Here is a 27,101-nt window from a genome sequence, read left to right as displayed (position 1 = left end):
ATTGACAGATAATTTCCAAAATGTTTTGAATACGACAAAAAACCCTCGAAATTTATATAGCGTGCAAATTAGACATGTATTTACTAATATTCGCATCGGGTTTGCTTTGATTTTACCGCGATCAATAGGTTGATATTGATATTTTTTCTATTGGAAAAAAAAATATTCACCACTGGGTCCTCCTGGAGTTAGCCCTAGCGGACCCGAAAAATCCGGGAAAGCAAACCTGGTGTTTGCTCGGGTTCGCTTTTTGCTGGGTCGCGTGTTTTTTGATGCTGTATTTTAAAAAAAACATTTGAAAATGGTAGATTTATCATCCTTTTACCTGTAAAAATTTGCATTAAATTATTACAGTCTTCATAAACATCTATTGCAATACTTACTATTTCTTCAAACATTGGAACCATAAAATCACAAAATGTAATGCATATTTCTTAGAAGTAATCATAATTATATTAATCTGAATAAATTCTTTTGCAGTGCAAATAAATGCTTTGATTTACAGATCTCGTTGAAGTGCACGGAATTATTGTACTGATAACCGCTGAAACCATTTGTGGAGAAGGAAGTTTTAACCACTTTGGAAGTTGTGGTAAAGTTCATTAATTTATTCACTAAATCCAAAAGTAAAATTAGAAAATACAGTATAAAAAAGATTACAAGGTGCATTTGATTAATAATGCTTGATGTTATTAAAAAAAAATAACAAAACGTAATTTTACATATCCCTATTCTCTCAGAATGTTCTTCGTCAACTATAAACTTCTCAAGTCTCGTAGCTCGGTAACAGTCAGTCTCCGACTTATTTTTATTAGCAGTAGCGTTGTCACGAACAAGAAAATTCTACATTTTTATTTAACGTTACATAAAATAGTTTATTATACCTCATATAAATAAACACAAGCAAAGAGGAATCTGATTGGCTGAGGCAATCACGTGACCGTCGTGTTCGCCCTGCAACAAAACTTCGTGTTTCCCGCATTCGGTTCATCTCGGCTTACTACGCTATCCTACATCTAGATGTAATCAGCCGAGGTGTACAGAACGTGTTTCAAGTCGTGTTCCCCGATTGTGACGTCACAATGCGGCGAATGCGATGATTAATACTGAATTCGATTGTTTAAATCTTTGATTAATTATGTCGATATGAAATCTTAAAATATAATAGTTAGAAAAGTGTTTCCATGAGTGGGGAATGAATGTTACTACACTGCAGTGTGTAAATCAGAATGGCTTGTCACGAAGGTTTTTTTTAATGAAACGCTAGTGGTGTGACTTACACCTATTGGTATATTGGCATATTGTTCTCATCAAATGTTTACTTTATTTATTGGATTCTCTTTATATTTTCTGCATTGTGCTTGATTCGGTGTAATAAAATAATTATTGCATGAATGTTCGGGAGACATGAAGATTTCTTCATTTCTTCGCCCATGAAAAATCATATCATATGATTTTTCATGGGCGGAGAAATCTTCATGTCTCCCTCACTATCATGCAATAATTTTATATCATTATCCTTCAGAATTATACAGTCAATCTGATTGGTTTAGACAACTCGTGATGTCTCCCTCACGCGCAGAGTGACAACCGTTGTCTCCCTTCAGATGACAATGAAAAAGCTAAAGCGAGCATGCACAGTTACAACTGTGTTGTCGCCCTTTGAATGAAATTATAGTGGTTTAAGCGAGATAACTCTTATTTGATTGCGCCCATGACAAAAGGGCCTTATGTAGCATCCACAAGTCATTTTACGTTATTTATTACGCTATGTGACAGTATACAAAACTACCAGTTTTAAAAAGCGTATTTAACACATTTTCGCGTCACTAACTTCAAAAAATCTAATTGAACTGTAAAGATAAATTGATAAACAATCTAAAAATTATGATTTTATAATTTTTTATTGCTGTATTTTGTTTTAATTCCTATCAAATGTTCAAGCATGTTCTGAAATAAAATGTCACGATTTTAGCGCGTCGTAAAAACCGCATTCTTTTATTCCGCTGTTTATAGGACAATAGAGGATATATTCAGATTTCTTTGTACAATGGTAGATACAGTTGATTATTCTGAATATAATGATACCAAACACGACTAGCCAGATTCGTATATTGCTATCATTATGGATAGTCAAATGTAAGCATTTTTTCGGAGAGTTTTTTCACTCGCTTGACGAACCGGTTGCATATGTGTTACAATAATAGATCGAAAGAGAATCTTCTCCTCTTTAAGAAACTGTGTAGATTTATTTTCCTTACATCGGCGCTAAGAAGCGATCTTTCAAATAACAACACAACATATAGCCAGAGTGAATGATATTTGACGTCATTTTCACGCCCTCCACGATTCCTGGAAATTGTTTTATAATGGAGTTTGTTTACTGTAACTATAGAAATATTCAGAGGGGGATAACTCTCGATGTCTTTTTATGGGGTACCCGAAGGGGTAATTTTAAATATAATAATTTTTATATAAGAAAATACTAATTAAACATGTCAAAAATATAATAAAACAAGGAACGATGATTAGGACTGAAAAAGAAAACTTCTATAAAGTAAAATTGACGTTATAATTTTGAAGCAGTAAAAAATTATAATCATGTGTAAGAAATAAAATAAAAATGTAAGAAAATAAGTACATGTACCTAGTGCAAAGAAAAAATACAATAGTTCTGATTTTTTTATTAAAAGAAATGTAAATAAATTCAATTGAGTTCATGAATAAATAAGCTTATTGTATGATATGCTAAATTCCAGAAGAACGTGTTTACAAAATTCCTGTCACAGAAAACGTTGTACTTTTGGTACGTGGGATATCTTTTTTTAGAACGTTAATTCAGCTTGTCTCATATGATTTTTTTTCCATTGATATACAGTTTATATTCATGCATTGGCATTTTATTGAAACTTAATATAAATGTTTTTATTAATTTTATATATAATACAAATGTAAAAATAGTATTTGCCAGGTGCTCATTTTTTTCAAGAGACTATAAGGCCTACAAATATTCTAGATTCGTTTTCCATGGATGTAGATCGTATGCATTTAATCTAATATATTATGTAGATTTTATTATTTTAGTTAGATTATATTTGACTGGTAAATACTATTTCTGAAATTTCTAAGTATTCTTGATTACAACACTAACAATAAATTACATGCATGTTAGGGTATAAACGTCGGAAGCAAATTGAAAGTGGGGTGGCTGATTGATAGTGGGGGGGGGGGGGGGCTAAACCAACAAAAAAGGTAAACCACAATTTTCAATGCCTAAAAAAATCTATCTTTAAAAAAGGGGGGTTTAAGAACCCTTTACCCCCCTAACCACCCCACCCCCCCCGTTTCGACGCCTATGTAGAATATGAACATATGGATAGGTAGACGGATGAATAGTAAAAATCAAATAGGCAAAATAATATTACTGATGCATCAAAGAGGTCTAAAATTTAAACAAGAAATTAAAAATTGTGGTCCCCCAGCTGCATTTCATTTCTGGTATTTTTCACTGAGAGCATCTCGGGCGCATCGCACCTCGGAGGTTTGAATGGAGCCTAGCGGAGTCAGCCGAGGATTGCCGATTGGAAATTTTCGATATTTCTTTTCATGGCTGACATGTTTTAGTTTTCATTTCTGACATTTTAAAATTTTCATTTCTGACTCTTTTCAGATTGTACTTTTTGGTTATTAAAACAGGATTGAAGAATTCACTTATTAAAAATTTCATTTACGTGATGAAAAAAATTTAAAGTGTATATCAAATGTCTTAGACATTGACATCTAATTTAGTGAACAAACATGGGGATGAAGTGCTGCATGTACCGATGTACTATACATGTACGTGTATAGACAAATCTTTAATTTGTTTTACCGGCTGTTTGTCTCTATGTGGGTAATATTACATAATTTATGGCATATTGTTACAAATATGAACGCCCTATAATATGTCATTCAAAAGTTATAACTAAAGTTGATTTTTTGAGGTCAAACATATAGGTCCAGATCAAAGGGGTCAGAAATCATATCAAATAACATGTTAAATATGCAAGCATTATCTCTTCTCAATCAGAAGTTATAAGGGGAAAATTGCATATTTGAAAAGTATGTCAAACGTCAAGGTTCAAGGTCACAAGGTCAAAATCCATAGTGTATTTAGAAATGATAATATACATATGAAATGTGGAAGCTCTTTACAGTGTATTTTCTATTGTCACAAACCACGACTAAAATGTACAATCCTATCACATACTAGTAAGCGGACGCCAAACCGTGGCTTGTGACTTTTTATCTTTTCTCATTCAAAAGTTATGACCAAGGTTCAAGTTTTTGAAATGTATTTCGAACTTCAAGATCAAGGTCATGAGGTAAAAAATTATTAGGTGCCGCCAGGAGGCGGTCGGTTACTCGATATGAAAGTTTGAAGTCGCCGTGCGTTTCTGCGGACTTAGAACAATTTAAATAAAAATATTTAATATTTATATTACATAGAATATAAAAAAACATATTTTAAATGTTTAACAAAAAGCACAATAATACTAAAATCAAAATTTTATAAATGATGGGTGTAAATGTTTCATCCTATCCTGATTGACAAACTCTAAAATGACAGATAATTGAAAGAGAAGAAATGTAGTGGTGGATCTAGGGGGAGGGTGTTAACATTCTCTAAGAGAGAGCGAGGAGCCCCACATATTTTATATTTGTTGCGAAAACTACTATAACATTAAACTTTTACCAGAGTTCGTTTACAAGTACCAAACTGAGTGCAGATACGCAGAAGTCTATGGACAGTTTGCTTATACAAATACAGTTTATTGTATATGCATTATGCATGAAGAAAATCGGCAGTGTCGCATGCACGTGTTTTATGTCACGAGGATATTTAAATAGATAAATGTAAGAAATTTTAAAAACAGATCACGCAAATTTCAGTTTCTTATTACTATATCAAAGGAACAATTAATTGAGTTTGCGGCCGATTTTTGACGCTTGCGAAAATATATAGGTTTCTTGTAGTGTATTTAGAAAGGTCTTGTCACAGTTCAAATACATGAATAATATAAAATTCTATCTCTTCTCTGTTCTAATTCTAAAGAGATGACCAAAGTTGAATTTTTGTGACATACGAACAGATTTACAGTCTGACTGACAAACAGACAGACGAATAAGATTTAAAGAAACCTCGATCGCTTTCGCAAAAGCGGGGCAAATCAAATGTTTTACACCAGAGAGAGAGAGAGAGAGAGAGAGAGAGAGAGAGAGAGAGCTTTAAAATTCACAAAAAATTCGGACAACCTTTAACACACATTAGGAAAGATCTACATGTTTAACTAAATGTCGTTCAAATGAATTTTAAATTAAGTTCCCCCCTGCTTTTTCTTTTCAGAATTTATCATATGCTGCTGTCATATCTGTGACTTATATTCTTCTAGTTTTTTTAGTTATTCAGAATATTAGTTTCACTTACATATCGGAATAGTTTAAGATTTACATCGCTCCCATTTAATACTAGTTCATTACCAATTCTCCGCATCATATCAAATGTATTCGTATGAAGAACTTAAAATACAGTTTTCAGTTTCCTTACATAATTAGTGGATATCACTCCAACTCTCTATAAATCCCGTGCACAGATCCAAGAATTGAAGTTAAAGGGGGCGCCCATAATCGGCAGGGGTCTGGTTTAAGCTGAATTCTAGAGATTTTGTAGGAAAAATTTAGGTTAACCGAGTAGACATTTTTACATTTTCTCGACGAAACTGATTTACGCTAACTTTGACAATTTTAGGGGGCGGATGCGACCCCCTTTAATCCGCCACTGGATTTTGTAATTGCAAGCATTGTGCCCAACACAAAGATTGATTTTACAAAAGGATAAATACAGTCTTTAAATTTCTAGTAATTAAAGAAAAAACCCAGTGACCTTGACTGTGACCTGTATGTTAAAAATAGTTTTTTCGTTTTTAGTTAACCTTTGCAATAACTTTTGAACCACAAGAAATAGAGACTTCATTTTTGGTATCCATATTTTACTAATCATGTTCTCTCAAATGACACCAAGGTCAATTGCCTTGTGACCTTGACTGTGACATATGTGCCAAAAAGTTTTTTTTTATTTTGTCGTTGCTTGGCGCATAGTGTTTCACAAACAAATCTTGTTTTAAATTAATTTGTGATCATTCTTATTGATTGGATTTGTTGACGTCTTTTTGTAAGCATAACGTCAACGTAACGTTGCGTGTCCCATGTGACCCAATTAGTTATACTGGAAGAAGACTCTCACTATCTTATGATTCAAGTCAATCTAGATGTTTGATGCAGTTGAAATAAGAAGAGAGAGATTATGTTTTGAATACATTACCTAAGTTTTGGCCCCAATGCTACTAGGTATTTTCTTCAGAAAAGTGGTCACACACTAGAACAATACCTTTACATTTCGCAATCTATTTTTAGTAACAATGCTTGACCAGAAAATTTCAAAATTATATTTTTCTTAAATAATTTTTTATAAGCTTTGATTTGATATATAACACAAGTGGTATATACTAAATTTAAAATTTGACTTGTGGTTGCTACCTTATGGCATTTTTGCTAAAACAGAGAAATAACGTCATAAAGATGTGACGTTGCAGACTGACGGTGAACTTCGACGCAGATTTTTTTTAACCACGTGTTTTGACGTTTGACGCATCCAGAGTTTTTATTGCTGTTTCCAACATGTGGAATTTATTTTCATTGATAAATTAATTTAATCAATATCCGAATCTCTCAATCCACTGATTTTAAGAGATATAAGTAAAAACATTTAGAACTGGTTTCTTCATAAACAAACATATCTAGAGTAGATCTATTATTCGTCTCTGATAGCAATAGTTTTCCTACATGTATAAATTAGGCTGTCATCTTCGCCGAAGATGAGAAGCTGTCGACAAGGTGCTTTTCTGATATTATAGATTATAAATCAACCTCTATACTCTAGATAGATAAATTTTATTTACATATTTATACTAGATTTAGGATACATGTTAGACAGGGGTATATTGTTAAAATATTGCAAAGGAAAATTGTCTTCCTTTTTTGAGATCCGCTCCACTACTCTCGCGATCCCGTCCATCACATGTAAACATTGATCCAGACAGAGACGGATAGAACATTGATTCATCGGTGCATACTGCTAAATCTTTTGTTAAATTGTTTGTACTAATGTTTAAACTAAGCATACATCTTCTACGTTTTTACAAATTTAGCAAAAATGTGTAAGAATGACAGTCAAGATGTTTGTATTTTCTATAAATAAAAAATAGGAGAGATAACTCTGATGTCAACAATCGATGTAACAGGGGTACCAGAGAGGGACTGTCATTCGCATGAATTTGCTCCCGGATTAGAAAAGAGATATAAACACTTTTAATTGTCAGCATAATTTTGATTTTTTAAATAAAAAATATTGTTGTACTTTGGGAACAAGGTCCTGTTAATGTAGAAAAGGAAAAACAAAGAAAAAAAGGAAAGCTGTAGCATTGAACAAACGTACTTTAATTTTTTTTTTAAAAAATCTTTCATCCATAGCTTTTTTGCATGAAATAATTTAATAACGAATTTTTAAAAAAAAATATACATGTATAGTATCTACCGTTTCATGAATCATGATTAAATAAATTAAACTTTAAAACGTTGTTTTGTCTTTATTATTTTCTTGTTGCACTAAGACACTTCAATTTAGAGAAATTAAAACAAGCAAAATGAAACAAAAAATGTTCTAAATGTACTAACTTAAATAGGGCTGGTCAAGTTAATCTGATGAGAGAGAGAGAGAGAAAGAGAGAGAGAGAGGGTATAGATAAAAATATTTATATTGAATCTATTTATCTTATATTGAGAAATGTGGAACTCTGTTGAAAAAGATGAGTTTTCAAAACAAACAAAATCATAAAATACTGTAAAATGAAAGAAAAAAAAAATTTTTTTTGTCATTTAAACTACATGTATGGGTATTAATTTTCAAGATCTTCAAATCTGATATACATGTACCTCTTAGGTACTTAACGTGTTGTTGTTTTTTTTATACAAAGTTCAAATGCTTTAAGCATTATAGATGCAAATAAATCCCTGAAGCCATGAAGAACTTTGTCTTTCACAAAAGATCGATCAGCATTGAATGTCTTTTAACAGATCACTTAACATGCTAAAAAGTTGAAAACCCATTTCATCACTGGACTTATAATCTCATTGCACTTATCAGTGTAAAATATATTGTTTAACATGCCATCAAATTATGGATAATTATCATTATACATGTATAAGCACATATAATGATTTTATTTGTTTTGATTGACAAAAAACCGTTATAAGTTCAGGGTCGGGTTTTATTTCTTCATGTAAATGCTGACATAAAATAAAATTCAATGCTGAAAATACACGACATAAAACCGCAACGACATGCTTGCATTTTGTTTTATTTTGGCCGTAGTGCAGGGGATGGGGTGTCCGTTTATATTTCCGTAATATGTAAGGCTTTACACTGCTTAGCATGTCAAAGCTTCTCGCACGGGAACAGAATGGAATTCATACTCTGTAAAATTCACTTCATAAAATAAAATAAGAAAACAAAATCACTAGAATGAAGGGGAATTTTTTAAATTAAGTCATAAAATAATATGATGGATTTTCTAAGATGCTTACATCTCTTAAAAAATCTGACATTTCAAAACTCAGCCAGTTCACAGACAATTGTCAGGAAAAATATATCATACAAAACAGTAACTGACTGTATATTTAGGTATGGACAATTACATGTTATTAATTTTTCACCCACCCCTACCCCTACAAAATCTATACATTAAAATGCACGATTAAAAAAATTACAGGATAAAGTTATTGATTTGTCTACTGGATATATTTTTTGAAATTGATGAGAAAAAAACAACGAAACAATTTTGTTCGAAATTCTTTTTAAAAAATTATGTAAATGATTTCTTTAATTTAATTCTATTGGTATGCTTCTAAAACCATCCAATTAAAAAAATCAAAGTATTCAGAAGTACAGAGAGCCGGGCTCATTTACAGAGGAAAATGAATTTCTTACATGAATCGTACGATTATATTGTATTAACAGATAAAAAACAAGGATATCAGATTAAATGAAAATTTATTGTAAAACTATCGACATAAATGATAAGACACTGACAGTGAGTTTTCGATCCTAATACCAAGGTCCAATTTTGTCAGAATTAATCTGGTACCACAACTGAATGTAATTAAACAGGCCAGTTTGGTTCCCTCTCCAGCTTTTCCTCGTAAGTGTAGAGAACTACGATAACACTGATTATCAGAAATCCTTACGCTAATAAACTCTGTTCTTTGACGTAAGACTGAATTTTTCAAAGTCATTACTACTAATATTCATTTATTTAGATAAAACTTCGTTTTATTTTTGTTGCTTTATTTAAGGTTTGTTTTATCTCAAAAGCTGTTGAGAGTAAGAACAATATTTTTACACGTAACTTTAAAATGGCGACTATGGGGTTGAATTCCTGTCTTGAACAGGATGACATAAGCCGGCAATTGCTCTTTGAGCAATAAGCCCAGCTAATAACAAGATTTTGTTAATCTAGGGTGTCATTATATACATGATAAACAAGACTGAATTCATAGCAATTCAGTTCCAGGTTCGCAGTGCTCATGATCGCTGTGCTTTTTAGCTCACCTGAGCCGAAGGCTCAAGTGAGCTTTTCTGATCAAAATTTGTCCGTTGTCTGTCGTCGTCGTCGTCGTCGGCGTTGTCGGCGTCGTCGGCGTCGGCGTAAACTTTTCACATTTTCATCTTCTTCTCAAGAACCACTGGGCCAATTTCAACCAAACTTGGCACAAAGTATCCTTGGGTGAAGGGAAATCAAGTTTGTTCAAATGAAGGGCCATGCCCCCTTCCAAGGGGAGATAATTATGAATTTGTGAAAAATTTATGGCATTTTTAAAAAATCTTCTTCTCCAGAACTGCTGGGCCAGGAAAGATGAAACTCATGTGGAAGCATCCTCAGGTAGTGTAGATTCAAGTTTGTTCAAATCATGACCCCCGGGGCAAGGGTGGGGCCAAAATGGCCGACCCAAGTTTTACATAGGAATATATAGGGAAAATCTTTAAAAATCTTCTTCTCCAGAACCACTGGACCAGGAAAGATGAAACTCATGTGGAATCATCCTCAGGATGTGTAGATTCAAGTTTGTTCAAATCATGACCTCCGGGGCAAGGGTGGGGCCAAAATGGCCGACCCATTTTACATAGGAATATATAAGAAAAGTCTTTAAAAATCTTTTTCTCAAGAACCACTAGGACAGGAATTATGAAACTAATGTGGAATCATCCTCAGGTAGTGTAGATTCAAGTTTGTTCAAATCATGACCCCTGGGGCAAGGGTGGGGCCAAAATGGCCGACCCAAGTTTTACAAAGGAAAAATCTTTAAAAATCTTCTTCTCAAGAACCACTGGGCCAGGAGAGATGAAACTAATGTGGAATCATCCTCAGGTAGTGTAGATTCAAGTTTGTTCAAATCATGATCCCCGGGGCTAGGGTGGGGCCAAAATGGCCGACCCAAGTTTTACATAGGAATATATAGGGAAAATCTTTAAAAATCTTCTTCTCCAGAACCACTGGACCAGGAAAGATGAAACTCATGTGGAATCATCCTCAGGTAGTGTAGATTCAAGTTTGTTCAAATCATGACCTCCGGGGCAAGGGCGGGGCCAAAATGGCCGACCCGTTTTACATAGGAATATATAAGAAAAATCTTTAAAAATCTTCTTCTCAAGAACCACTAGGACAGGAAAGATGAAACTAATGTGGAATTATCCTCAGGTAGTGTAGATTCAAGTTTGTTCAAATCATGACCCCTGGGGCAAGGGTGGGGCCAAAATGGCCGACCCAAGTTTTACAAAGGAATATGTAGGAAAAATCTTTAAAAATCTTCTTCTCAATAACCACTGGGCCAGGAGAGATGAAACTAATGTGGAATCATCCTCAGGTAGTGTAGACTCAAGTTTGTTCAAATCATGATCCGCGGGGCTAGGGTGGGGCCAAAATGGCAGACCCAAGTTTTACATAGGGATATATAGGGAAACCTTTTAAAATCTTCTTTTCAAGTACTTCAAAGCTATGATTTGTGATATTTATATGGAATCATCCTCAGGTAGTGTAGATTCAAGTTTGTTCAAATGATGAACGCCTGGAGGGGGGGGGGTGTGGAGTAAATTCAAGCCTGATGTGCTCAGGTGAGCGCTGTGGCCCCTGGGCCTCTTGTTTAAAAATGGCAATGTTCAGAATTAAAGGTCCAAATATAAAATAAAGAATGCCCGATAATATATGCAGTATTATTTCAAACCTAAATAGAAAAGTGAATTTACAAGTTGTAGGGTTAATGGTACTGGGTGTAGGAGAGACACCCACTGTGCACCTAAAACTTGGGAAGTAAAAAAATATATATTTATTTTAACTCGTGTTCACAAAAATTGTAAGTTTCTGTCATTTAGATTTTTACCCCCCCCCCCCCCCCCTCAGCAACACACACATAATCCTACCAATATTAATTCTGTGTCTATCTATTGTGTAAATGTATGCGGATTATAAATCATTCATTTGCTTATAAAATTTCCACCATTTTGATTGGTAAATATTAAACTATTTTTACTACTAGACTGAAAAATATTTCGTGTATTCTTTATATTTTTCAAACAGCAGTGTCATTTTTAACCCGATGCAGACAGACAACCTTGAGATGCAGTGAATCAACCGAATTTCCTTTGTATTCACTGTCTATTGTATATCGTAAAAACATGATATCACACTTCACAGTTTTTCTGTCTTTATATAAAATGTAGAAAAAAGAACGATCAAATAAATTTTCACTTCGCAGTAGCATTTAGGTAGCGTATTGTTGTTCCAGATATATTTTTTTAAAAATTTATTTTCACATGTATGGTAACTCGAGATATATCGTTTTATGCTGAATTCAGGCAAAAAAGTTACATATATTGACCTATCGAGAGCAATGTTTAAATTAGAATAATGAATTATGCAGGCTTATCAAATGACTCTTGCATGTAGTAAATATTTTGTTTGAGAAAATAATTGTTTAAAAAAATGAATGGATGCCGCCCGCTGTTCAGGTCTCCTGTCAGAGAAAAGTGAAATGTAAAACAAGCAGTCACTCACTATTCTACACTGATCAATCTATAATATATTATATATAACTTTTAAATAATAATTGATAATTAAAACAGACAATGAGATTAAAATAATGTGCATGGGTAAATATTAAATATTATACAACTATTAATTACCGTAGTAAATTTGCAGAAGAAAATCATTTTACGTTCACTCTGAAAACGTTTGACGTTGTTGAAAAATATTACGTCATTATGAACCTAATAAAGTATCTTAAATTAAAATGAAGAAAAAACCTACTTAGAGTAGACGTAGGACCATAAAAATTCATATTTGACAACTTCTAACCTTACTCTATCAAAATCCGTGAAAAACTCAAAATGTATAAAAATTGCCATAAGGGCCCTTTTCCCATGGGCGCAATCATTTATAATCATTATAAATGTACACTTGCTAAATATGCGGGATCGGTAAACAATAAATTCTAACGATGACGTCAAAGTTGTCTGTTGGCATATTTTGAAAGTATGAAATCCGAACAGAGTAGGGAAACACAAGAGGTTTCATAACTATTTTCTACTCATTTGTTGATAATAATTTTGATTCTTCAGGATCATAAAACAGTTATGGACTGTTTAGAAGGGAGACATCACCAGAAAGGGTGTTGAGGACAATTAATATACAAGCGCAAGCGCCCTCAAGTGACAACCCTTCTCAGACCTGATGATAGTCCGAAATATCTGACGTTTTCCTGGCTTTTTTTACGATTTTGATATTTTACATGCCAGGAAAACGTCAGAACCGGCGCCATTACGAAAACTGGAAATTTCGCCGTTTCCAAACGGAGTTCATTTTTACACTTGCGTACCGAACTAAATGCCGAAATTAGAAATTATCAATAGCACAGTGCCTCTAATACTCACCAATATCGATGAAAATATCACTCCACAATTCGTTCCAGTACTTGCAAGGTTTTAAAATGCACGAAATGAAGATAAATCTCGACACTCTGATAAAATGTTTTAAACGGATTGTATATTTTATAACTGAACAATATTTTATAAAAACGATATCGGTAAGTACTAAAAGTATTATACTATTGATAACATGTGACTTTGAAATTTAATTCGATACGCAAGCATTTAAGAGTCAAAATCAGCAAGCATCGAGCATTGAATGGAAAGTCAAAATTTTGTTTTTTCAAAAGCTTTTGGTATATAAAAGATTTTGTCCTACCTAATGCTAAAACACAATTAAAATTTTTTTTGAACGTATGAAGGGACTGGTATCCAAGGAAATTCATTTCCTTAGCAACGGGTTCATAAATCCTTATGAAAATCAATGATTTTTAGACATTTTTCTATGAATATGTTTTCTGAACGTGATAAGATAAGGTATTTTGGTTACTTTATTTGTTAAAAGATGGAATTACTTTATTCTCCAAAAATAGGAAAAACAAAATTTCTGTAGTGATATTGTTGCCATGACAACGGGAAAAGAACATGGCGTCAATTCTTATTAATTTTGAAAAAAATTACGCATGTTTATCACTATATACACAAAATCTACAACCACTGCTGGAAAAATAAATGGTGTGATCTTGTTAGGGGTTATAAAGGCAACTTTAGTAGAAAAAAGTTACAAATGGTTCAAATGTGTGACAATCTGGCATTTATAAGCTTTTTTGAAGGGGTGGGGGTAATTTGAATACATGTACAGTGTCCATTATATTGGTCATATTGGTTCTGATCAAAGCATACTCATAATTTTACTATTGTTGATAAATAAATGCACATTCAGTTTCAAAAGGAATTTTATATTCCTCACAAACGAAACTTGGAAAGGGGGGGGGTGAGGGGATAGGAATCACCTTGTTCACCCATCCATATGTATGTAAAATTTTGACTTGTCCATAACATTTCAATGAAGTGCCAATGAAAGTTCATACTTGATATTAAGATTGCTTGTGATCTAGAGATGTGTCAAACACTTGACCCAAGGTCATTTGAACAAGTTCAAGGTCATTGGTAGAAGAATAGTGCAATTTTTGCCCATTCTGTAACATTCTAATGAAAAGACTTGAAGTTTCATCTCAGATATTATTTTTGAGCTGTAGGTTTGGCATGACCTTGAAGTTCATTTGGACATGTTTGACCTTGATTCAAAGACATAGCTTTTTCAAGGTCACTGCAGTAAAAGTGTTCTATATGAGTTTGGCACATTTACATATTTAACTTCGAATGAAGAGAAATTCGAAGTTTGTGCTCAACACAACGGTTTTACTACCTATGATTTCAGTATATGTCATAGTCATTTTTGGTATGTATATCTGCACTAGCAAAATTTTAAAAAGGTTTTAAATTAATATTTAGACCTTTTTGGTAATAAAAAACATTTTATGCAATAGCAGGAGGGGGTATCATTTTATGAGCTTGCTCACAATAATTCTAGTTTATGAAAGAGAGTCACTATGACAGCTCACATTATTTTAAAGTAAAACCATATCAATCAGGCATGTAGCATCAGGTTTGGGTTGAGTAGGGGGGATGATATTCCCCACTCAACTTTTTTCTCAACATAACCTGATGTTTAAACCCCCCCCCCCCCCCACCTTCCGATTTTAGAGAATTTTCCCACTTTTTTTCTTGCAGTTTTTTTTATGCCTACCCCACACCATGCACTTTCAAAAACGATACCATGTCTGTCAAGAGCGAATGACTGGAACCTTTGGTATTGAACTGATGATATATTCTCCTGTTGTCCTAATTAAGAAACAATATTGCAAGACAGCTAAGACCTCAGTAGCTACTGGTGCCTAAAATAAAAATCTGGAAGGGCTATAATGTATATGAATGTCTAAACTTGAAATGACCCTAAAAGATATTCATTAATAATCCTAATGGGCAATCTTTCGAATGGCATATATCGAAATTTTTGTTGTACTTTTATTTAAAACATTTTAAAAACAATGTAGAAATCAGAAGAGAATGACGAATATGAATATTTTTTATATAATACCAAGAGATACAAAACATGAATTTGAGGAACATGTCGTCTGACTTTAAACTAGTTAATCATCATCATCATCATTTTTATTTCACTCACACCAACATCAGTAATATATGAGGTACAATATATAAATTAGCCCTCTTTCTTTTTCCTCACAAAAACATTTTGTCAGTTTTGAAATTAGTTGATTGATCATTTAATATTGATCTTGTTTTAATTATGATACTTCAAAATGCAGAATATGAAGATAGTTTCAGATTCTTCTACGGTCTAATTATTAATCTGCATACTAAAAATTGATAGTTATTAGATTTACATCAATAAAAAAATGCTAACAGACAAACAAAGAATGTTACTTTTGGGTTGAACATTTTTATTTGATCCACTTTCATGTATACACTGCACAATTTATGGATCTATTTTCTGCATCCCTGAGTCTCCGGTGACACTATCCAATCACTTCCAGCATCAATGGTCTGTACTGTACTAATGTCTTCTCATAATCTGAAAAAGTAATAAAATTAAAATGTAATAATATTATACGGCTTTGCCTTCATATACTTAGAACCATTTCTAGTTGAGCTTAAGCAATGATGATGAATGCAAAGCATGTTTATTGGAATCAATTAAATTCCAAGAGATCTCAATGATTTTTCATTTTATTTTAAAAAGTTAACGGTTTTACTAAATGTATTATTTACATGTTTTTCCTGTCTAATTCTATATCATCTCATCCAATTCTGTTTCTGCTTCTTTCTGAGTTTGGCTTCAAAGTGCCGAATTTCATTCTAAAAACAGAAGAATACAACACAAAGTTGAGACCGTATTGATTTCAGATATTCTCTAAATTTAAATACTTGCAATAAAGAGGTCAATTGGTTCTAGGTTTTTGTCAAAACTCTAAATTATGTTTTTCATTTCTTTCCAATATCCCCCAAGAAAAAATGAAGTATAGATATTCATTTAATAAATTTACGTGCTTTAAATCTAATGATGCTTATTATTTGAACCTAGTTGACTAAAATTAGTTCCGTGGTACCGGAGAAAATGTTAGCTGAATATGAATTTTCTTCTATAAGTAAACACTGGATGACATCAGCAAAAAAGTTATTTTTTTAAAATTATTTATTTTACTGTGGTATACATACAATTCAGTTACCACTAGTCCACTACATAATACACTTGTCCGTATCACAATACTTCCAAGGTTATCCCCTTTCCCAAACTAAAATATATTAAGTACAGCGTTAACTCCCTGCCCCTTTTTCTTTTCTTTTTTTTTTTACAGATGCCATAACAAAGGTCATTCCATTTTATGAATATTTCATAATAGTGTTGGTTTTCATATATTCATAATTTTTCATGTAAAAAGCAGGTACATGTATTATCTTAAATGGTAAATAAAGATATCTACTATTATATACAAAATTTTTATTTACTCGACCATCAATCAAGTTATAATCATTATAGCTGGTGAGTGACTTTAGCTACATACATACCGTGAATGCAACAAATTAAAATTAAACTAAATTCAAGTTAAACTTTATAATTTGGGATACAGTTATGTCACTGACCATGACCATCTTTTTCACGTTAGGCCCGCAGAAACAATCTAGGTTAGGGAATTTAATTTCATTTTATCATATAGTTTAATATCGGCAATATTTTGGAGGGGAGATACCCGCTCCTCCAGTCCAGGTTCCTCAGGCCAAGCATAATCTTTTCTTTTTAGTTATAAAATACTAAAGTAATGCAAACATATATATTAATCAATCAGAATTAAATTGAAATGTGCAAAAACACTTGCCAAGTGTTACATATTTTACTGCATGGTTAATTTATGCAATACATTCTTCAGTAGCTGTTGTATTGGTAAATTGTAAAAAAATTCAATCACTCACCGTAATTAAGACTCATGAAAACACCCAAACTGAGGCTCAGACTGCTCCAAGTTTGTAATTTTCTGCTAGTCTTCTGTATATTGTTATTGAAAACAATGTAAGCAAACTACCGTTTACTCCTCCTATGTTAGAGAGCTCTACCAAAGGGAGGTAATTTGAAGCAAAAGTGACAGAAAATTATGGATTTAAATCAGTTATCATATATAAATGCTTTAGTTGCCTGCAGATTTTTTTCTTGATTCTTCTAGAACAAATACTGTTTAATAAATATCTTATGTTGATACGCTTTGATGTGGTTGTAGATTTCTTATAGAGTTTTTCAAATTTGCTGTTTTTAAAGCAAAATAAACCTCCAAAAACTAGTTTTATTTATCAAAAGGTGAAGAGAATTTCAATAATCAACAGTTGTTAAAATAGAGTATATTTATATAAATAAAATAATAATTTAAAAACCTTTTTTTAATGACTAGTAATAAAAAAGTATTTGTTTAGCCATAAATTCAAGTGTCATGATAAAGTACAAAACACGCTATCTGAAAGGCGCGTGGTTTCCATAGCAACAATGCGAAAAATTATTTTTTGCTTGCTTTTTTCTATCAAACCCTTTGTTCTGAAAATTTATATATGGGTTTTAACCAAATCTGTTTCTATGACACTTTCCACATTTTTTAACTAAATGCTCGATGCTTGCTGATTTTGACTCTTAAAATCAACTCGAGAATGCCACCTCCAGTTGGAGGCGGCGATTTTCCAGTTTTCGTAATGGCTCCGGTTCTGACGTTTTCCTGGCATGTAAAATATCAAAATCGTAAAAAGACCAGGAAAACGTCAGATATTTCGGACTAACCTGATGATTGGTGATGTTTCCCTTCTAAACAGTCCATAATTGTACATGTATATTAATTGTCCTCAACACCCTTTCTGGTGACTTTGCGTTCAAACAAGGCGTATATGATAGGTACAAATGTGGATTGTACATGTATATTAATTGTCCTCAACACCCTTTCTGGTGACTTTGCGTTCAAACAAGTCGTATATGATAGGTACAAATAGGAGATATCAAAAATTACCAGTTGCGAGTAGGGCTGTCACTCGCAGGCACTTGTCTTCTTAATACATAAAATATAGTAGCAAATATCAGTCAACCCTCTTGTATTCTCCTACCCAACACTCAAGATTATTCATTACTTTCAGAGTATGTCACAAGACAACTTTGACATCACCATTAGCATTAATTGTTTACCTATCTTGCAATTGCATATTCATAAATTTTACAGAAGTATGGGTTATATCCCGCTTACAAATAAGATGAATTTCTTGTTATTTTTAGCATATTGCCCAGCGGGTTCATATCAGGTTGGTGATAGATGTCAATGGTGTGCACCAGGTTATTACCAAAAATATGTTGGTCAGACAAAATGTGTACTTTGTCCTCAGGGACATATTTCATCTGTCGGAAGCAATGCAATCCAACAATGTTATGGTAAATATGATAAATATATATAATAAACTAGCAAAATTATTTCACAAAAACATCTTAGAAAGCTACATTATTTATTATAAGCTCACCTGAGCCAAAGGCTCAAGTGAGCTTTTCTGATCAAAATTTGTCCGTTGTCTGTCGTCGTTGTCGTTGTAAACTTTTCACATTTTCATATTCTTCTCAAGAACCACTGGGCCAATTTCAACCAAACTTGCTACAAAGTATCCTTGGGTAAAGGGGATTCAAGTTTGTTCAAATGAAGGGCCACGCCCTTTTCCAAGGGGAGATTATGAATTAGAGAAAAATTAATGGCATTTTAAAAAAATCTTCTCAAGAACCAGTGGGCCAGGAAAGATGAAACTCATGTGGAATCATCCTCAGATAGTGTATATTCAAGTTTTTTCAAATCATGACCCGGGGGGTAGGGTGGGGCCAAAATGGCCGATCAAAGTTTTACATAGGAATATATAGAAGAAATCTTTAAAAATCTTCTTCTCAAGAACCAACTGGGACAGGAAAGATAAAACTCATATGGAATCATCCTCAGGTAGTGTAGATTCAGGTTTGTTCAAATCATGACCCCCAGGGGTAGGGTGGGGCCAAAATGGCCGATCAAAGTTTTACATAGGAATATATAGGAAAAGTCTTCTCAAGAACCATTGAGACAGGAAAGATGAAACTCCTGTGGAATCATCCCCAGGTAGTGTAGATTCAACTTTGTTTAAATCATGACCCCCGGGGGTAGGGTGGGGCCAAAAGGCCGAAAAAAGTTTTACATTTAGATATATATATAGGGAAACCTTTTAAAATCTTCTTTTCAAGTACTTCAAAGCCATGATTAGTGATATTTATAGGAAATCATCATCAGGTGGTGTAGATTCTAGTTTATTCAAATCATGACCCCCTGGGGGTTAAAATTCAAGCCCCCTCCCCCCACTCAGTAAACTTTCAGTTCTGATCTGATATGTGCTTTTTCCTAGCCAATTGCTCAAGCGAGCGATGTGGCCCCTGGGCCTCTTATTTTTTCATTAAAATGGTATGGCAACAAATAAATTGTAAAAAAAAAAAATCAATATAAGAAATGTTTATAAATGATGCTATTTGCATTAATTTCTTTTCATTCTGCAAGAAGATGTTGAGACATACATTAGAAAAAAAAATAAAAAGCTTATATATTTTGTATTCTTCTGCCCGAGGTCGATTTTAATCATTATTAAATAGTATAACATTTTTATGTTGATGTTCAATTGAAGTTAAACTAGGTACACTGTAGACTGTGCATTATTTCAGACATATCTAATGTATTTCTTCAAAGTACTGGGGGTATTGCCGAAGCACATCTGCATTGGGCTTATCCACTTTTACAATTACTATTTACCTTATAAGTGGAAATTTTAGCGAGACGCAAATTTAGCAATTTGTCCTCAAAAAGTGGTATTCAATTTTTAGCGATCTCAGTATCCTCGCTAATAATGCTAATATTAAATCCTCGCTAAAAAATCTTCTTTTACGGTATTCGTTGGCAATCTTCTGTAATCCCTTTAGTTCATTGTCTTTCTTAAGACAGGACACTCTTGTTAAATTTATCTTTATTAAACTCAGTTTGTTGTACAGGTAAAGCAGCAAATAAAAATAAATGTATATGGAATAAAGTAAAACAGTGTACGTCTATTATAACAGTTCCTGGTGCTCAAAACAAGGAGGAAGAAGAAGGTCTCTCGGCGGAAGTCATTGTTGGTATTGTTTCTGCAGTCATCGCATTCCTAGCTTTCGGTTTATCTGTGTTATTGTATTTCAGAAAAAATAATTAAAAGAAATCTGGCACAAACTAAACAAACATAAATCACATGGTTTTAGCAGATATGTGCAAGGAATGTAAAGGGTTCCTATATTCAAGGAGTTTGAATTTTCCCGAGAATCAAACGCGTGATTATTTTATATTCATTGGCGATATTTTCATGGGATGGGACACAATCATATATAGAACACAGTACCTTTTTTTAATACTTAATGCGTACGAACTCATACAAACACAGTCATTTAATCATAAAATACTCAGAAAATCAAAAGTTTTATAGCAAAGCTTCCGATTTGAAAGTTATGAACGTAAAATATGTCTAATTTATTCAATTATATCAATAGTGTGTCAACACATTGAATATGCCTGAAAAAATTGTCAAATGAATAGAAAAAAAGTTCTGTTGTAAATAAATTAATATGAAGTTCCCGAGTCTAGTGTAAAATGTGGGTTGTGGTCAGAGCATACTTGTATTTTTTCTTTACAGTACACCTATAAATTGTGATTTTAGTTTGTATCCAGAATTGATTTATTGTATATAGAATTAACAAACTTATTTTTTATAGGATTAACCTTGTTACAAAATGTAAATTTATTCTAATGATTTATGTCTTGTAAACAAAGTTGCGGGGTAGTTCGACAAACAAATCAAAAGGTTGAACATTCTTTATAATAAGATGTTTTTTAGGTAATTTCTTTCAATAGTGTCTGTAAAATTTCAAAAGAAAAATTTAATTATTTTTTTAAACAGGGCAGAAAGCTGAAATCTTTAATTTTGTAGTTTTTGTAAAGATAGAAAACTTTGATTTAGATTGCTAGTACGCTGGAATAGCTCTTTTTTAACCTTTTCATTTTTTCATCAGTAACATAATATTATCTATATGTCTCTATTTTTTCTTTTTCCAAAAAAAACAAAACAAAAACAACAACAACAAACAAAAAAAAAAAACAAAAAAAAACAAAAACAAAAAAAAAAAAAAAAAGAAACTGAATGTAAACTTTGATCTAGATACTTTTAAACTTTGATACTTTATAGTTATTTGTTTTTTTTTCTCTAGCGATTAGAGACCAATATATCATTGTAGTTTATTTATTTATTATTTAATAAACGAGAGTTATCCTTTCAACTGTACAGTCATCCTCAATGTATTTTGTTTGATTATTGTATTGTTTTACACAGTGTGAGAATAAATTGAATTTTAATTGAGACAAGGAAAGCTTATGTCATAGCAATGTGTCCATCTGTCTGTCTCTTTGTCTGTTAACATTTTTTTTTCAAAATTCTACTCCTTCTACAGTTATAGACCAATTTCCAAAAGTCACTTAAAAAAATTCTTTTTGTGTGTTCTCGATTTTGTTGAACGGTGTTGCCATGAATAATAAAAATAAGGATTTGTTTGAAATTCATTGAAAAGCTACCTCTCCTACAATTTAAGTCTGATTTCAATACTGAGTATAACTTAGTTCACAAGTAGACTATACTAAGATACATATAATTACTTAATATATTACTTAATGCGATTTTTGATTTCGATTAACGTTTTTTACAATTTAGAATGCTAAAAATACAATAATGTTTTCTGTAATGTTCTTTTTAAATGCTTCTCCTACTAGTTTTAGTGTGATTTTAAGATAACTTTGTGTACAACTAGACTATATTTAGTTATATTATGTAAGTTTTAGTACAATGTTATTACATATCATTATAGAGTTAAGTCATATTTAAGGAATGTTTTGAAGTTTTTTGTGAGTTATTGTTGTGTGAATCACACATATTTGTCACGTAGGCATAATATAAATATTTCAGCATGACTTCTTTCATTATTCATTCTTTTGAAACACTACTCTTTCTACAGATTTAGTCATATATGTACTTCAGTATAACATAGTACACAAGTAGAGTTAACTAAGATAACTATTTCTATTTATCGGGTTTTGATTTTGTATAACGGCGTTGTCATGATATTAAAAAAATAAATTTCTATGGAATTATTTCAAACTCTGATGCTTATTTAGTTATTATCTGTTTTCAATTTAACTTTTTTGTACACATGTAGAGTTATGGTGCCTAGGTCACATTTAAATCGATGGTCGGGCGACCAAAATTTTCTTGTATCGTCGGCTGAAAAACGGAATTGTCCGACAGTAGTATCGAGAGAGGCGGAGCAGTCACATTAATGATTAGGATCACCGATAATTTTCAAAAACGCTATCCGCAGACTTTCTCGTGGATGACTGGGGTTTTAACAAGGCTACCGCTTCGATGGAAAGAAACAAAAAGTAAAGAATTTTGTCCGAAAGTGTTCTCGCTGATTCCTAAAACAAACGTAATGAATCTGCAAAGAAATGAAAACAGTAATTGTATACTAGTAGTTGTTCAATTTGCATTTAAAATTTTCAAACCGCCCATGATTTTCATGGAAACAGAAGAAAAGCAAAAATTGTTAAACTTCAGAAATGCTCCTTATATTATGTCAAAATTCAAAATTTCAAAGAATGGAATATTTTTTGTATATTTTTGTTTTGTGGTACTAAGTCGAGAAAAACATCAATTTCCGAAATCGTTCCAGGTCATTTCGGGGAAGGTTATTCTTTCTGTTGCAATGCTGCAGCAAGTTCTTGGACATTGACAGGAGGTTGTTGACGTAGCCTCTGTCCAAACTTGTCCATACAGCCATGTTCGATGGGGAAAAGGTTCAGACAAAGTTTGGGGCATGGTAATGTGGGCATATTCTGCTGTTGGAGATAATCTGTAACGATCCTGGCCTTATGACATCTGGCATTGTCATCTTGAAAAAGGAAACGGCTGCCATCACGACGTGCTAATGGCATCAATATGGAGCGCCAAGATGTTGTCCCGGTCGTACTGCCCGTTGACACGTCTAGCAACAAGATGCAAGTCTGTTCTTCCGGCAACAGTGATGCCTCCTGACACTATTATAGATCCATCCCCATACTACTCATGTCTTAGCTACCCCCTCGTCCGTTCAGGAAGTCCAAAGTGAACCCCCGACTCATCTGAGAATATGACGTGGTTCCATCAGCAATTATCCCAGCGTTAATGTTGATAACACCATTGGAGTCGGGCCTGTGGCAACGCACTTTTAAAATTCTTTTCAAAGTAATTGGGACAAAACCAACGCACTTTGAAAAAAAAATTCACAGTGCGTTACATTTGGTACAAAATCAACGATTCAAGTTATGGATAAATCAAAATTTGCTCCTTCTTTCTTGAGAATTGCTTTAAGTCAGCTATAACCCTCTACAAGCATTTCTTCATTATTTCTAAAAGACCCTTTTCCCTTTATAACATTTACGAGAACCTAAAAAAACGTCTATATATCTCGGATCCTGAAGTGACTTCATCACCGAAAAGTCCAGCCATGTTCAAATAATTATTTGTCATAACTAAACTTTGAAACAATATTAACCAAGCCGTGCTAATTTTTTTTAAAAAGTGTGTTAATATGGTCGACATTAACGCACTCCAAAATGATTCTTTTTTTTCAAAGTGCGTTAATTTGATCCCAGATTGATCGCGCTTTGAAAAAATTTCGAAGTGCATAATTTGTCAAAGTGCGTTGTAACATGGACACTACTGTGACGTTACCTCAAACAGGGAATGACACGAGGACGTCGGGCGTGAAAGCGAATTCTGTGATGTTGATTTTGCAGCCTGTGGATACGACCTGTTTATACTGATGATGCTCGTACATTGTTGTGTATTGTTTTGAATTTTAAAAAAGTATATCATTTATAATCTATACATAAAAATAATGATATCACTTGGCAGTGTGTTATTATAAATAGAGTAAATATAAAATACTGGATAGTCTACTCTCGTGAATTAAATTTATTATAAGAAATAAAGAGTAAAATACAATGCACTGAACCACAATATTGGTATTAAACAGGTACTCCAATACCACTTGACCTTTAATTAATCCCTTGACTAATTAGATCCCCCCCTTAAAATTGTGAAGTGAATGCATTTCCAAAATGTGTGGGTGATACAACAGGACGGACCAGGACATACATCCTATATATAGGAATTTTTGTGCCTTAATACCGGGGATCTTTTCCTGAGTTCATGACTACGGAAATTTATTTGATCTACTTGCTGATTAAGTTTTTATTTGCCATACAGGGGATCTCTAATGTTGTTGTACTGAACTCTTCAATAAGCTTAATGACACAGGTCAACAGTGCAGCTCATTCCCTTGTCTAATACAATTCTTTAAATACTAAAATTAATTCTACTTATTTAGCAATTTGAAGATCATTTGTGGTTAGATTATTGATTTTATAAATAAATATATTCGATAAATTACACTATTATATTTCATCCAATATGACTGTCAACAGACGCATTTGAGAATTAATCAATTTTAAGTGACTATTGGTATATAATATTTATAAAAGAATTTGATAAAACTTGAAAATGAATTTAAAAAAAAAAATACATCTAATGGTATTCATAATATTAATGTGGTCGTAATCTTAAATGGCTACTCCCCCCCCCCTTTCGACACGATTAAAGATCGACAAGACTTTACAGGTAACAACATTTAAGCTGATAAATAACGGGAGCTGGCCCCGCCGCGGTGTAAACACGGTCTCAGGTAGCACCGCGATCAAAACCCGCGACGGTGTGACGCGGAAAGGATTAATACACCGCGGAGGGGACGCGGTCTAATACGGGATCCGCGTTGCCTGTACTGTAGAACAAAAATGAGACATTTTAGTCATTGATATGGGTTCAACAATACAAGAAGTCCAAGGGCCTTGACGGTCACCTGAGTATAATATGACACTATAAAGGATACGCAGGTGTATATATAGGTGTAAATAAAGCAAATTAATTAAATCATGAAACTACGTTGCCCACCAATTCCAAGCATCTTTTGAAATAATCTTTTCTTGTAACGAAGGATCTCGGTGGGATCGTACTTGGTTTGCCCAAGTACGCCTTACAAAGATGATAATGAATGCAAGAAATACAAATTATACGAGGTTGTCCAGTATAATCGTCGACAATTTGTCTAGAGTAAAAATTAATTAATGCGTTCTTAAATTTTCACTATTCTTATCTATACTACATTTTACATCAATATGCATTGCAAATGTCAAATATGATATATGCACAAATAAACAGACTATGAGATTTTATGATATGTGCTGTGTTGCCTTTCGGCACACGGATGATGACGTAAAAGTGTCTAATATAAATCAGCGTCACATTTCCTCTGTTTCCTCTTTGCTTAAAAAAGTTGAATAAGGAAGAAGGAATTTCATTGATGCACATACTTGAGTTTTCCTTTATTCCTCCATAAAAGTCGAGGAACTAATCTCGAATATACATGGATCCTGGAAGTTATTAACAGTATTCATTCAACTACAGTAAGTAGACAATCTTATTTATCGACGGTCTACAGTGACAGCGTCTTCGCTTTTGCCACAGCTATTTGTCCGTATGTTTTGCTCTATCGGAGGACTCCATTAAACTTTCGCTGCGAAACTGCCATTTCAATTGTATACAAAAGATCTGGTGATATCTCCATTTAGTTTTCTTCTGTATTCATTTATAGTCTGAATACTACATCTAAATCGAACTGAGCTGCTCTGTTAACCACTTTTCTATTTCAAAATAAATGCTCGAAAAACTGCCAAAAATTGAGAAAATGCCTTGAAATTTTCAAAGACAACACACAAAATCTTTGACAGGAGCACATAGGAGGGAAACGAACGATGGCCGGCAAAATAACGGCACTCTTTATCTTTTGTCTTGAAGGAAAGAGGGTTGTCTCTTAGCTCAGCAAGCAGGAAGCAAAGAAAATGTTTGGTTTTTGTCGTAAAATCCTGGCAGCAGGTGATTTTTTTAACCCCTTTATTCCCGTATCAGTTCATATCTTTGAAAGAAGCACAAAGAAGAGAACAGCTGGTATAGCCGGTTCACACAACGACAAGGAGTAACTAGTGCTAATTGTAACGGGGACCGTTACAGATGTTCCCCAAACGCTCCCCATTTCCCTTCTGGTGCCATATCCCCTGTAAGCCTCATTAAATAAGACAAACTCTGTGCATTTGAGACTTTAACAACGTTTACCCAGAAGTGTACCAACTTCATTTAAATTTTTAGCATTGCACGTGTGCGCATGTGAATGCATCTGCGTAATGACTATATCATCTTGTCTACACAATCTATATATTTAAATATACTAAATATTAAAGTATTTTATTTAATCCAAAAGTATTAAAAAAAAAATACGCTCACTCAAGTGTATATTTGATTTTACTCATTTCACGTGCACGCACGTGCATACATGAGCATGGTGACCATACCTTCTTGAAGAAGTCCATTACATCTATCTATGTTCTAAACCCCACCCCGTTTGGTTGAAAATCAAGGGAGTTATAGCTGTTTAAAGTTTCAGCCAATCAGATTGCAGCGCACGTACACGCACGTGTATGCTTGTGATGGTGACCATACTTTCTTGTAGAAGTCTATCTATGTTCCAAATCCCATCCTGTTTGGTTGAAAACCAAGGGAGTTATAGATATTTAAAGTTTAAGCCAATCAGATTGCAGCTCACGTGCATGCACGTGTTTTCATGATAATTGCTATATATCATGTTGTAGGATATCCTAATGCATGGCTATGTTCAAAATTTCAAAGGATTTCGTCAAAAAACAAGAAAGATATTAAGACATTAGTTTCAGCCAATCAGAGCAAAGCGCACGTGCATGCGCGT

General features: G+C 33.2%; 1 long non-coding RNA gene across 1 annotated transcript; it reads left to right on the top strand.

Annotated features, from left to right (window-relative positions):
- Positions 1–508: 508 nt before the first annotated feature.
- On the top strand, positions 509–21,186 carry LOC134278867 (uncharacterized). Its single transcript, XR_009994540.1, has 3 exons — positions 509–592; positions 18,399–18,551; positions 20,232–21,186. It is a non-coding gene; the product is annotated as an uncharacterized LOC134278867 (long non-coding RNA).
- The last annotated feature ends 5,915 nt before the right edge of the window (positions 21,187–27,101 follow it).

The sequence above is a fragment of the Saccostrea cucullata genome, unplaced genomic scaffold (assembly GCF_032062105.1).
Source record: "Saccostrea cucullata isolate Sc308-1 unplaced genomic scaffold, CSIRO_AGI_Scuc_v1 ctg6290, whole genome shotgun sequence".
NCBI lineage: Eukaryota > Metazoa > Mollusca > Bivalvia > Ostreida > Ostreidae > Saccostrea > Saccostrea cuccullata.
The sequence above is the reverse complement of the archived record's forward strand: the minus strand, read 5'-3'. Positions and strand labels throughout refer to the sequence as shown.